General features: G+C 32.4%; 1 long non-coding RNA gene across 5 annotated transcripts in view; it reads left to right on the plus strand.

Moving 5' to 3' along the window:
* Nucleotides 1-4,282, plus strand: part of LOC108210889 (uncharacterized) — a 37,589-nt gene extending 33,307 nt beyond the window's left edge. For 3 of the 5 annotated variants that reach the window (XR_010290534.1, XR_001804920.2, XR_010290536.1), the window contains one exon: nucleotides 3,127-3,188. This is a non-coding gene — a long non-coding RNA (uncharacterized LOC108210889). Of the gene's footprint in view, nucleotides 1-3,126; nucleotides 3,189-4,005 lie in introns of those variants that run through there. The other 2 variants (XR_010290535.1, XR_010290537.1) reach the window with 1 other exon arrangement.
* The last annotated feature ends 8,580 nt before the right edge of the window (nucleotides 4,283-12,862 follow it).

Genomic DNA, 12,862 nt, shown 5'->3' on the forward strand with positions numbered 1-12,862 from the left:
CGATAAAATAATTATCTCGACTATAACATAATATTTGCTCACGAGTCGGTAACTAAATAAATACTCGAGGTTACCCTATTCTTCGTGTAAACAAGACTCTCAAATATAGTCTAAATATCTAGCGCACACAATCTAACGCCGTGTGTTTTCTACAATCTTTTCTCAACTACGATGTAACAACTGGTAATTTTTGAACTAATTCATAAGCACGATACTTATATTCTATTTCATTATGTCGAATACGTGGAATCGTTATATAAGTGTGTATATATTCTCCGGTTATATGGAATTGCAAGTATCGCTAATATTATTTCTACGCGATATATTTTGTACGCGGGTAAGAATTCTTGTTACGTGATTTAGTGATAATTGAGATTTATACATGACTTGTTGGCATAATTAGATTCTATTTAGTGTTTAGAAAGTCGTATGCGAGAGATTTCGCTACGCGATTAAATATCTTGCACGATTCGGTGTTAATTTAATAATTGCGACTACGCGATTTAATAATAATAGAGATAATCGTAATTAGTGGTAAATTGTAATACGAGCAATTAAGTGATATGATATATGTATATAATTGTAGTGCAAAGTCGTTTCGTTGTGAATTATTACGTGTATTATTGTGTGTAAATTCTTTTATTACATAGATTATATATTAGAGTGTAATACTTGAAAATGCTTTTAAAAATATTTCTTTGTCCAAAATTTTCGATCATGATTTTGTTAAACTTGTAAAATCTCATAGTGTTTATAGTATCAATTTGATGATGTATGAAATTGTAGTTTATTTATTAAAATCCATTCATTTAATTCATACTTTTAATAATTATAAGATTACACTAGTACCCTTGCATGCATTTTGGTAGAGAATAGAGTCCAAGGGCATGACCGCCTATTCACACCATTTGACTCTTGTAATTACCACTAAAACCTTGCATGCATTCTCACCTAAAGCCACTAGAAGGATAGATTTGTAACTACCCAAATCCACTCACATTTTAGTCAAGTCAAAATCACAAACCCAAGAGAGTACTTCCATTATTTCTCTCACAAACACTCAAACCCTCTCCAATCTCTCCTCCCTCTCTCTCATTTCAGCAGAATAAAAACCCCCTCCCAAACCCTTGTACATTTCTTTTCATAACTTCATATACACACATAATTTACCACTCATCCAAGAGAGAAAAATCATCTCCTAGTCACAAGCTTCCATTTAAGGTTAGTTTTAGTTCTTGCATGTCACCAAGCCGAGATTTTCAACTTTGATTCATGTGAATCTAGAGTTGGAATCACGGTGGCTTAAAGCTTGGGCAAAGGAGTGGTCTTGAGGAGGTGTAATGCCCCCATTGTCAAGCCACACCCTTGAAACTCACCCATTCGGCAATGACTCTAAGGAGCCGAATGGAGCCCCTTTTGTAAAATGGTTTTTTTGACAAAATAAAGCCTTGTATGTGATGTTAAAAGAGTCCTTAATCTGTTATATAATGTTTTACAAAGCCTTGATACTTGCATGTTATGATTTGTGCAAAAGATTTGAAGTTAAGTGCTTTTATGCCATGATTTTTGTCACTCTTAAACTGGTTTTTGATCAATGCATGCCTCGGTTTTTGACATTAAATGTTAGTATAAGATGTGCCATGATTAGTCATGTTCAGTTTTGATGTATTATGTGATTTTATATGGATTATGAGTTCGAAATCATGCTTAAAATGCTGAAACTAAACTGCCCTGCTCTGCCGAGATTTTTTTTGCTTCGGTAATGTGATTTTTGAGGCTTGATTTGGGTTGTAATTACTTGTATAAGGCTATACAGTATTTTTATATATATTATAGAGTAGAGTTGTTGGCTTGGTTGTTGTTGAATGGTGTTAAGATGGGTGATAAGGTGAAAGGAGGCACACACTAGCACTGGAAAGAATTTTTGCACATAGAAACTAGGAGTTTTGGTGTTAATATGGTTGGGTTTTGCTTGTCCCGAGTGTCCAGGAGTTGAGAGTGAGCTTAGTCATGATTTCAGTAGCCCTAAATTACCAAAGCCCCTGCATTTAGATAGGTATACATACCCAAAACAGTAGCTACCCCAAAACAGGGCAAAATTGAGTAATCTGTGTTCTTGTGAGGTTTTCACCTTGTCATGAGTGAGGCCTTCATGGGGCCTTGGCTTAATTGAGCTTAGTGAAACCTTAGGAAGCCTAACAAACCATTAGAACCTAAAACCTAGTGAGAAAACAGAGTTTTATATTAGTAAACACAAGGCGGTTGGGAAACAGGGTAGTTTTCAGCAGTGTCAACTTTGTGTAATAACCTGGGAAGTTTCAGATGGGGCCTTGGAGTGAAACCAAGTCTGAGAGAAAGCCTTAAGAGTTGGGAATCCATGGGAATTGATTTTTTAGGAATGCACTTAATACACATCAAGTTATCTCAGTTAGGATGCAGGTAGTGCAGAGAGGTTGCAACAGAGAACCTCACTGTGCCCTTTGAACATTTTAAGCCAAATAGTGTGAGGCCTTTGTGTCGTATCAATTGCACAAGCAGGATTAGAAGTATTAGCAACCTATTAAGAGTGGTTTAGAGTGAAGGCCCTAGTGAGAGCACCTTATTTTCATTAAGTAACCGAGAGCAACCTTAGAGAGCCATTGGAGAGTTGTAAGTGCAACTCTTGCTTAATTTTCAAGGGTATAAGGTCTGAGTTTTTGCAAGCACCTTTAGAATTAAGATAAGGTCAGTATGGGGAGTTTAGAAGTTTAGAAATAAGCCTTTATGTGTTACTTGCTTATGTGTTTAAGAGTTTAAGTATATAGTGTACGATATATATATATATATATATATATATATATATATATATATATATATATATATATATAACTAGCTAATAAATCATGCCATGTCATCATGTGACTGTGAATTATGTGACTATGTGGAGTATGTGATTACATGATTATGTTAATTGTCTTGCATATGCATAAATGATCATGTATACCTATAGTTAAGTACGTGTAATGACTCTTATATCGATAGTTAGCTAATAATAGAAGTATTAGGATACGTAACTAGAAAATAGGCGCGTGTAATATAAAATAGACTTAAAGTGCCAATTAGTGACGAGGTTCATATAATGTGTAGGTTCCGAGGTGAGGGGAAAGGCCCGTACCATCAAGATTGAATAATCCCATAATCTTGTTAAGGCAAGTTACTATATCCTTAACTTTACAATTGTTGCAAATATATGTGTACCCGTGACTCGTATATCTTCATGAGTATTTAGTTGCAATAATCACCATGCCTATTATATTCGCAAATACCTTGACATAAATTTCCGATCATATTAGTACCTTTCTTTTCACATATTCCCTTATACTTAAACCACTAAACGATAGATTTCCTAATAAAACTTCCAATAACACCATGACACGTATACTTTCATAAATACCGAATAACACTTTGATAGAATTGACTTTCTTTTGACTTTGGAACTTACCCCCTTAAGTCTAATATGCGTTGACACATTATTAGTGAACTTGAATTTCCTTTGCCATGTTTCAATAAAATGATATAAACCTTTTTCCGGCATCCATGTTATAAATCAAAATGAATAATAAAATGTTTTCTTTAGTGATTTGGACTAGACGCAAGTCCTCTTCACATTTTATTAGGCTCACATATAGCCTAGGGATCCCATTATATATGAGAACCCAGCGCGGTTCGGAATTACTTCGCGGCTGATCACCGGCCGTAATCCGTAGCGTCCTAAAACGAATTTTGATGATTATATGATTATAACATGTTGCCATATTGCCGTGATGCCATGATTCTTATAAGTGATTATTTATCTGTTTTGCCATGCCTATTCTTTATATTACCATGATTCTTAGAAACTGCTTTATCATTTATTCTTGAGTTGGTTTCGAATACCCTGGATACTATTATAATGCCATGTGTTTAGGGCTGTTAGTACTTGCTGAGCGTCTTTGCTCATGTTCTCGTATTTAACCCCTTTTTCAGCTAGCAAATATGGTACGCACGAAGCAAACTGCGCGTAAGTCGACCACTGGCTACGCCGAGAACTGTTTGAGGGTGAAGGTAGTTATATATGATATAAGCGGCTTTCGCTATTATACTTTGCACTAGTTATATGGGCTGATCCACACTCTGAACTTTTAAGATCTTTTGGGACTGTATTTCACTCTTTTGGATTTGTAATTAACTAAATTGTATCTTTTGGGGATTCATATTATGTAATCTAAATTTCCAGATTTATTATTTATTTGCCACTTGTTCATATCATATCTTTTCGTGTGTGTGTGTTGGCTTGGGGTGTGACATACGATGCTTTAATATTTTAAAAATTTATTAAATTAGAGGATAATAATGTAGCTCTTTTTGATAAATAAATAATTAAACTACCCAGCTACATTTTTCGTACCGGTGAATATAATTAAACTACCCAGCTATAGTTATTATATTATAATAAATATTATTTTTTGGCAACATTTATTAATATCTATGGCACCATTTTAGAATATATTTGTGATGGAAAAGAACAAATATACCTACTGCAACAATTAGCAACGACAACAGTAGGCTAAAACGTTGGGAAAAGCCATCTATGGTGTAGTGTAATATTAGCGAGTCCCGAAACTTAAAAATTTCGCGTTTACTGATTATATTCATATAAATAAATCTTTCTAATCACTAACAACACCAAATTTTATTTCTTGATTAGAGAATCCACACAACTACGTAATCTTAATAAAATATTCTGTACCACATAATAATAAATCCAGAATTAATTAATATTCCGACATAGTAATCAATTAAATAAAATAATTTTTACACTCAGGCACTTGTAAATTTTTCGATTGTTACAAAAAATATTTGTGTATTAAGTCATCTAGAGAGAGAAAAAATATGAAATTGTGGGTCCACAATGTACATACGATGGAAGTTTCTGTCGTAAAATGTCAAACTTACAACAAATTATAGGTCGTAATTTTAACTATGATTATAATCTACCATATCAACTTACGACGCTTCTTTATACTTACGACACACATAGAAAATTATGATAGTTTTTCGAACTTATTAGTTGAGCAAAAATGACACAATTTTTTGTCACAATTAAATTTGTAACTTAGGACGGATTCAAGGTTTAATTTCCGTCGTAAATAGCTAGTGTCATATCAAAATTTAAGTTTATTTCCAAAAGCATCTAACCACTTTCATGTGATAGGTTTAAAATAAAAAGAACAAGGTGTGTGACCTTTCTATACTTTGGTATTATCTTAAGTATAGAAAGTCATAAGATAAGTTTAAATAAAAAGCAAAAGCATTTTGTGCACTAATAAGCATCAACATTAATATAAAAACATTGATCAAATAATGACCATAAATAGCAATATCGGCACACAAAACCAAATATTTCCAGTTATAAACTAATGTATATTAAATTATTCATGGCTTTTGTGCCACATAGAAGGGAGAACATTCTAGTAGAAAGACATCACATTCTTATTATCAATGAGACAATCATCTTCATCATCTTCCTTCAATTCTGCACCCTCTTGTTCATGTTGGATCTGCAGTAGTTGTCGGTGTAGTCTCCCTATGCTTGTCAGACAATACTGTGGGAGCACGGATCTCTTTCTTCTTGGAACTTTGAAGCTAAGTAGATCAGGTTTTTCTGAAATTACCAAATCAGTAAAAAAGATTCATAAATCGTTTGTAAGTGAGATATGTACAAGATATTCTACACATTATACAAGATATATTATGAAGTTCTTTTTGTCCCTAAATAAGTTATACTAGTATTTTACTTGATGTTAGCATTTATATGTAACAAATTGTGGTGCACATATTCAACATTCCATCATTTTCATTGAAGTTTAAGTGTCTAACCTGCAGTACTTGGCTCATGTATCTTAGCTGATCCATGCCTAGGAATATAGTCAGCAAGAGTTCCTTGTACTCGCCACCTAGTACCACACGCGTTGCATAAAACTGGCTTCTCAGCTGGGCCAGTTCTCCAGAGTCCTGTTTCTGTTCCATTGAACACAATAAATATAGCTTATGCTAACACATAACAAAATATATTAAGAAAGGAAAGGCACAAAATAGAGAAAGCTAATTAAAAACAAGGATCACGCAATGACCGATTCCTAAACATACTCCACAACTTGACTTCTTAAGCTAAACTTCCTAAAATATCAGACAACTGGAATAGCTCAAACAAATATCAGACATTATTTATTGCGTGTTGGCCCTCTAGACGTCTCACAATTTGGGAGGAAAAGGCCCCAAACATTAGTATCAGAAAAGATGGCCATGATCTATCATTTTTTCATTCAAAACGTTAGATCGTGTAGCGTCTATTCTGTGTTTCGTTTTAACGCTACACGATCTATGTTTACAAACCCTAAACGCTGCACTATCTAGCGTTAGAAGCCCTAGACGCTAATATATGTAGTGTGTTTTACTAGTAAAACGCTAGATCGTTTAGTGTTTTGCAGTGATTTTCAATCCTTGAAACCCTAGATTATCAAACGTTACTAAATGATATTTGGGGCCATTTTTTTGAACTCTGATATTTTGGGCATTAGCTATAAGTTTTATGATATACTGGGCCCTTTTTCTTATTTCTCATCCCAAGTTTGAGATTAATAAACCAACAATTCCCCACTAATCTCGAACTCCGTTGGTTAATTCTCTGACTCCTAGAAGATTCCACATTCTTTCAAACTTAACAGTGCATGACCAGACCCTTTGTCAAGAAGTACTCTGCTCATTGCTTGTCGTACTACTCGATCTCCTTCCATGGAACACCATATTTTTCGCCAAATCAATGGCTGATTATTTATTGTCAATATATCGAGTAAATGGACCAACAAAATCAGCCAAAATTTGACTCAAAACATTACTTAGATACCTGACAGGCTGCTGCAGCCGCCGCCATGAATAGGGCTTCACATAAAGACAATGCCACACATCTCTATTTTTGAGACACAGGGAGAGATTAGACTTTATTCAAATCACTGTCAGAAAACCTAGTAATGATACTATTTTTACCATGCTTTGTATAAACCAATCCAAATGAATAAACCACTACTTGACTTATTAAGCTAAACTTCCTAAAATATGGAATAGCTTGAACATTTCTCATACTAATTTTGATATAAATAATTCAATAGGCTCATGCCACAAAAGAAGTGACATATGAGGATACAATAATATTGTATAAGGAGTGGGAGAATAATTTTAGAATTAATGTAAAAAATATCATACTTAATTTTGTTATCATATAGATTTTAACTTAGTTTTTGAATATTATGACTTTCCATACTAAATATCATATAATTTTGGGGAAAAATTAAATTAATATAATAAGATATAAACAATAGAAAATTTTGAATTTCAAAACTGAATTCATTTAACGATGTTGTTGAAAAGAACGGATTTCAAAATAAAATTAATATATATATGCAACAAGTATAAGTTATAAGAAAATGACTTTATGATATGATCAATCAATAAAAATTTATTTGAATCCTTTTAAAATTAATCAAAATAGAATTCAGAGTACCGGTGAAAGTAAAACTAATAAAAATATAAATTTACGAGTAAAAGTAAATTTTGTAGAATTGATTCACCTAAAATGTTAAACAATTTCCTATTGAAAAAGGACTTGATAAATAAGAAAATAAAATAGTGTCACTAAGAAACAGATTTTCAATTCAAATAAATCATATTTCACTCTTTACCAACATATGTCATAGAAATCCATCATACATAAAAGTTTTTATGTAAAGAAATGCAAGTTTTGAGACTAGAAAGACTTACCATCAATCCCACAATGAAAGCAAGCTTTTCTGACCATGATGATAACAAATATTTGTGTATTAAATCCTCTGGAGATAGAAAAGTAGTGCGACAACAATTCAAATATTAGAAATTTGTACATAAACAAAACCCGTGTATATATTTCTTATTAAGTTCTTGGGAGAGAGAAAAGTAGTGTCACTATGACAGCAATTCAAATATTAAAAATACCTACATAAACAAGAATCAGATCTGATTATTTCAAACACATAATCGTGTGATTATACAAGAAAAAGGTGTTGGAACAAAATTACCCGACAAGAAATAATTGAGAAATGAAATTATTTAACAATCTTTCGATCAATTGAAATGAAAAAGTAAACAATACCTCAACTATATGAGAAATGCACTCCAATATACAAGACCACAACAGGCACACAAGGTTGAAGGACTTGTCTTGTATTTATAAGTGTAAAAGAAACTTATGATTATCAAGAATCTTGCAAAAAGTCAAAAATTTAGTCAATATAAAAGTATAAAATTTGAAAAGTAGAGCAAAAAAAATCCAGGATACAACTTTCAACTTTCCGTTTCTTATTTTGTGATGGTGTATTTCAGTTTTCTATCTATAACTTAGTATTTTTTTTTCTATTTCTAGTTTTAACGCTGGAGAATATATAGATAACGTGTAGGTGATTTGAAGATATGATGAAATCAATAATTTGAATAAAAAATTCAAAAATAATATCAATAAGATTCTTCACACATTATCTTTCTTAATTATTATCTTATAATTTCTTATTTCTAATTGTGGGTTCATTATCTATATTTTTTAATATAAAGCCCAAGAGTGTATAATAAATAGTACCGAAAGAAATAAATAAGTGATTCCATACTTAAATAATATCAAACAAGTCAAACTCAAAAATAAGAAAGGTTCCAATATTTAAATTAATTAATATATGAACTCTTCTGTTTTCTTTCCTTGGCATAGTATGTTAATTCATAATTTATTTTTTGGTGCTAACACTTTCTTTGATGAATGTAATAGCAAAAGATATATGTACAATTTATTTTAACTAATTTTATTAATATTTAATATTATCAAATATTGAGTACCTTTGTTTTGACTACAAATTAAAATGCTAGCACTTGTTTGCGTATAATATGAGTAAGAATATGGGATATTTAGATACCTGTATGTGTATGTTTAATGATTAGTGGTGTATTACTTTTTATTTTAAAGAATATTCTTATATGAATAATATTAAAAAATAATTTATAATGCAACAAAAAATATAAGTTTTATTAGTCTTAGAATATTGCCCCCATATATTATTTATGACTTTAATCCCATAATGTATTAGACTGTCTATTTTTAAAAAAAATAAATGAAAGATATATGTTACAAGGAAAGGCATATCCTCTTGTTTGAATAAAATTTAAATATATAATTCTTTTAAATGGGGTGGAATACCATATTACTTATTACTGCATGTATAGGCCATTTTAATTATCTTTTTATGTGTTCGTTCTTTTATTATATCTCAATCTTAAATTCTTTTCATAATAATAGTTGAGTGGTGTAACGATTAAATAATTTTGAATGTAATCTTGATATAATATTCAAAGAATTGTTATTTATTTGCATAATATGTTATATTCTCTTATAAATATTGTGATCTATTAAATTTTATAGCAATAATAATTGATTTTCTTGTGAATTATAAGATTGGTTATTTATTTTAAAATCTTAAATTTTATTTAAGAATATGAATTTCTAATTTTCACTAGAAGTGGTGAAAATGTTTTATAAACCAGGGCTTGGGGAATGATCAGGAGTTTTCAATTATAAAACCAAACCAATCCATAATTTTATTTTCACAACCAATATATAGACACAAAATTCTATACATACAGCTCTCTACACTCTCTAAAAGTTTCTATTGGTCATTTTTTCCCGTCTACTCCTTTATTCTCCTCCGTCCATGTGTCTTCTCTCTCCCTGTACCACCGCCTCTCTACCTCTGAAAACCCTATCGAATATAGGTATGAAGTTTCTTAGGTGTTGAAGGATATATATTTATTTAAGATTTGTTTGGAAATCCTTGAAGAAGAATTACCTTTGACCAAGCTTATGAGGAAGAATCATAAGTGTGAAGGAAATATTATATATGAGGAAAGCTTTCAAGAATTAGATCATATGTCAGTATCCGCTCCAATTCTAGCATTCCCAGCAATCAAGGAGATTTTGTAATTTAGAGCGGTGCTTAGGATTTTTGTATTGATGCGACATGGTAAACTGATCATGTATGATTTAACGAAACCCAAACCTCAATAGTAGAATTACCCTAATTTTGATTTAGAGCTAGTCTTTATGGTCTCGTTGTTGCAGATTTGGAGATGTTACTTACACTGAGTAAATTGTGAAATATTCGCGGATCATACGAGTCTGAAGTATATTTACACTCATAAAGAGCTGAATATGAGATAAAGAATGTGGTTGAAGTTAATTAAGGTTTATGATTACACCATCAACTATATATCATCCTAGAAAGGCTACTGTACACTACAAGGAAAACATCATCAGACAAGCGTTTTTGCCGGTTGTCTGACACCTCGAAAAACCGTGGTCTATCGAGGCGCCGTCTGATACGCATATCAGACAACGGGTCGAACGTTGTCTGAGTGTGGGCAACACGATGGTTTACTTTAACTAAAATGTTGTGCAACACCCAGAAACAACAACGCCATAATTATAAGAACTGTTGTTACAAAGGGATTTTAACAATACTCGTTTATGAAAACTGTGTTGTTAGAGAAGCTAGTAACAACAGTTTTAGTATTTAAAATACTTGTTCACAAGAGTATCATACAATGATTTTTAAAGTTTGGATGCTCGTTATTTATGGTTTACTACAACTGTTTTAGTAATTAGCAGACTGGTTTACATGAGGATCAGACAATGATTTTTAAAAGTACGGATTGTTATTTTACACAAACTATAAGAAAGATTGTAGAAGGGGGGGTTGAATACATTCTTTTACAAAAATAAAAGATTCAAGAACAAACACTTTAAAACAATAAAAACCAAGCATTAAAATACGGGTGGATTGAATGATCCACCCGTGAGATTTTATATATAAGAATCTGTGGATTGATTACAATTCGCACAGCTGTTGGTTCATCACTTGAACAAATTCTAACTCTCAGATTTTCTCTCAAGTAATTCGAACAAGTTCAACTGATGCTTCTAACTTGGTTATATACTCCAAGTTTTACAAAGCTTTTAACTAGAATACAAATTGCACTCTAATCTAAAACTATGCTGCACATCTTTGTCTTATGCATGCTTTCTGAAAAGTCTTCATCTTTGACCATCATCTTGATTTGATCCAGATTGCATTGCATGAGATAAAAATGTTTCTGCTTCTTCTTTATTTTCCTAATTAGGCTTCCATGTCTACTTTAGTGTAATTCGATCCATGTGATTTTCGTTCCATGTGATTTGTCAGACTTAAGCTCAAGTCACTTTCAACTGCTTTTTGCTTCATCAGTTGAAAGTTCTGCTTACTTTGAACTGCTCTTGACTTCATCAGTTGAATGTTGTGCTAGCCTCATCAGTTGAATGAATTACCGACTTCATGAGTTGAATGCTGTTCCAGTCTCATCAGTTGAATTCCTTAGCATCATTAGTTGAATACTTTGTCTTCAGTTGAATGCTTGGTTTTCATCAGTTGAAACATGATCCAGTCTTCATCAGTTGAATAGTTACATCTCATCAGTTGAATATCCTTCACTTAGATAAAATTACATGGCATTGGATATTTACAATTAGCCATCATATTCTACCCATCCGTTGATAATTCCCAAAAATAAGAAATATAACTATTACAACTGAAATTTGATAAAGATTCTAAGTAAGACATGTTACAAAATGTTTATGTTATCATCAAAAATTATTGATTCCTAACAATCTCCCCCAATTTATGACTAGAGAAGATGCAGACATAAATTCTACACTTGATGATAACAAAACATAAATAAAATAAAATGCAGAATTTAAATACAAGAGTTAGAAAAGTTTACAGATGATTATGCTCCTTTAGCCTGAGCAGTTTACTTATTCCTAGAAGATCTTCTTCTTCTGGACTTAAGCTTTTCTTCAAGAATATCAATCTGTTTCTGAAAAATCCTGTAGAACCATTCCTCATCACTGTCCTGTCTGTTAAGCTTGGATTGGAGAGTCTTCAGAGTGTTCATGCTAGCAACCTTGAGTTGATCTTTAGATCTGAAAAATCTCCTAACACCTTGACTGTCCCTAAACTCCATGATTGGAGTTGGTTCATGGTGAATTTTCTTTCCATTGTAGGGGATTTTCAGCCTTCTTTGTAGACTAGCATCTGAGGACCATTCTTTCCTGATTTCAAGGATTCTCTTTAATACCATTTGCTTTGCAGGTGGTGTAAATCCTCCTGTCCTCTTCATGGAAGCATATATCTTTGTTAGAGAACTGAATCCTTCAGAACTCAGAACTCTGTGAAGAGGCCAGGTGACATCACCTTTGTTTTTGTAAGAGAATACCAATCTTTCAGGAAGCTTGGAAGTTGCTTCTATTCCTCTGACTTCTTGAAGATCATCCAGTTCCAGCTCTAACTCAGAAAATTCTTCAATATTGGCAATCACAAGATAGTCATCAGGATTTTCAGGTTCTTTTGGAGGTTTAGGAAGGTTATCCATCTTCTTAGCCACAGTCTTTACTTTCTTCTTGGGCTTTGGAGTTACTTGAACAAGAAAGGCTGGGATTGGAATATCTTCAAGGTCAATTGGCTCCTCCTTTGGCATTATTGGCTCATCATGGAAGTTGACATCTGGATGTACCACTGTGGTGTCCTTGATTGGAGAAGAAGGTTTTGAGATAGGAACAGACTCTTCAGGCACTTCTTCTCTTCTCTTGGCAGCCTCAGGCATCTTTGATCTAGACTTGACCCTCTTTTTCTTTGGAGAATCTTCAAGAGCCAATCTGTTGTCACTTTGTAGCTCAGCT

The sequence above is a fragment of the Daucus carota genome, chromosome 3 (assembly GCF_001625215.2).
Source record: "Daucus carota subsp. sativus chromosome 3, DH1 v3.0, whole genome shotgun sequence".
NCBI lineage: Eukaryota > Viridiplantae > Streptophyta > Magnoliopsida > Apiales > Apiaceae > Daucus > Daucus carota.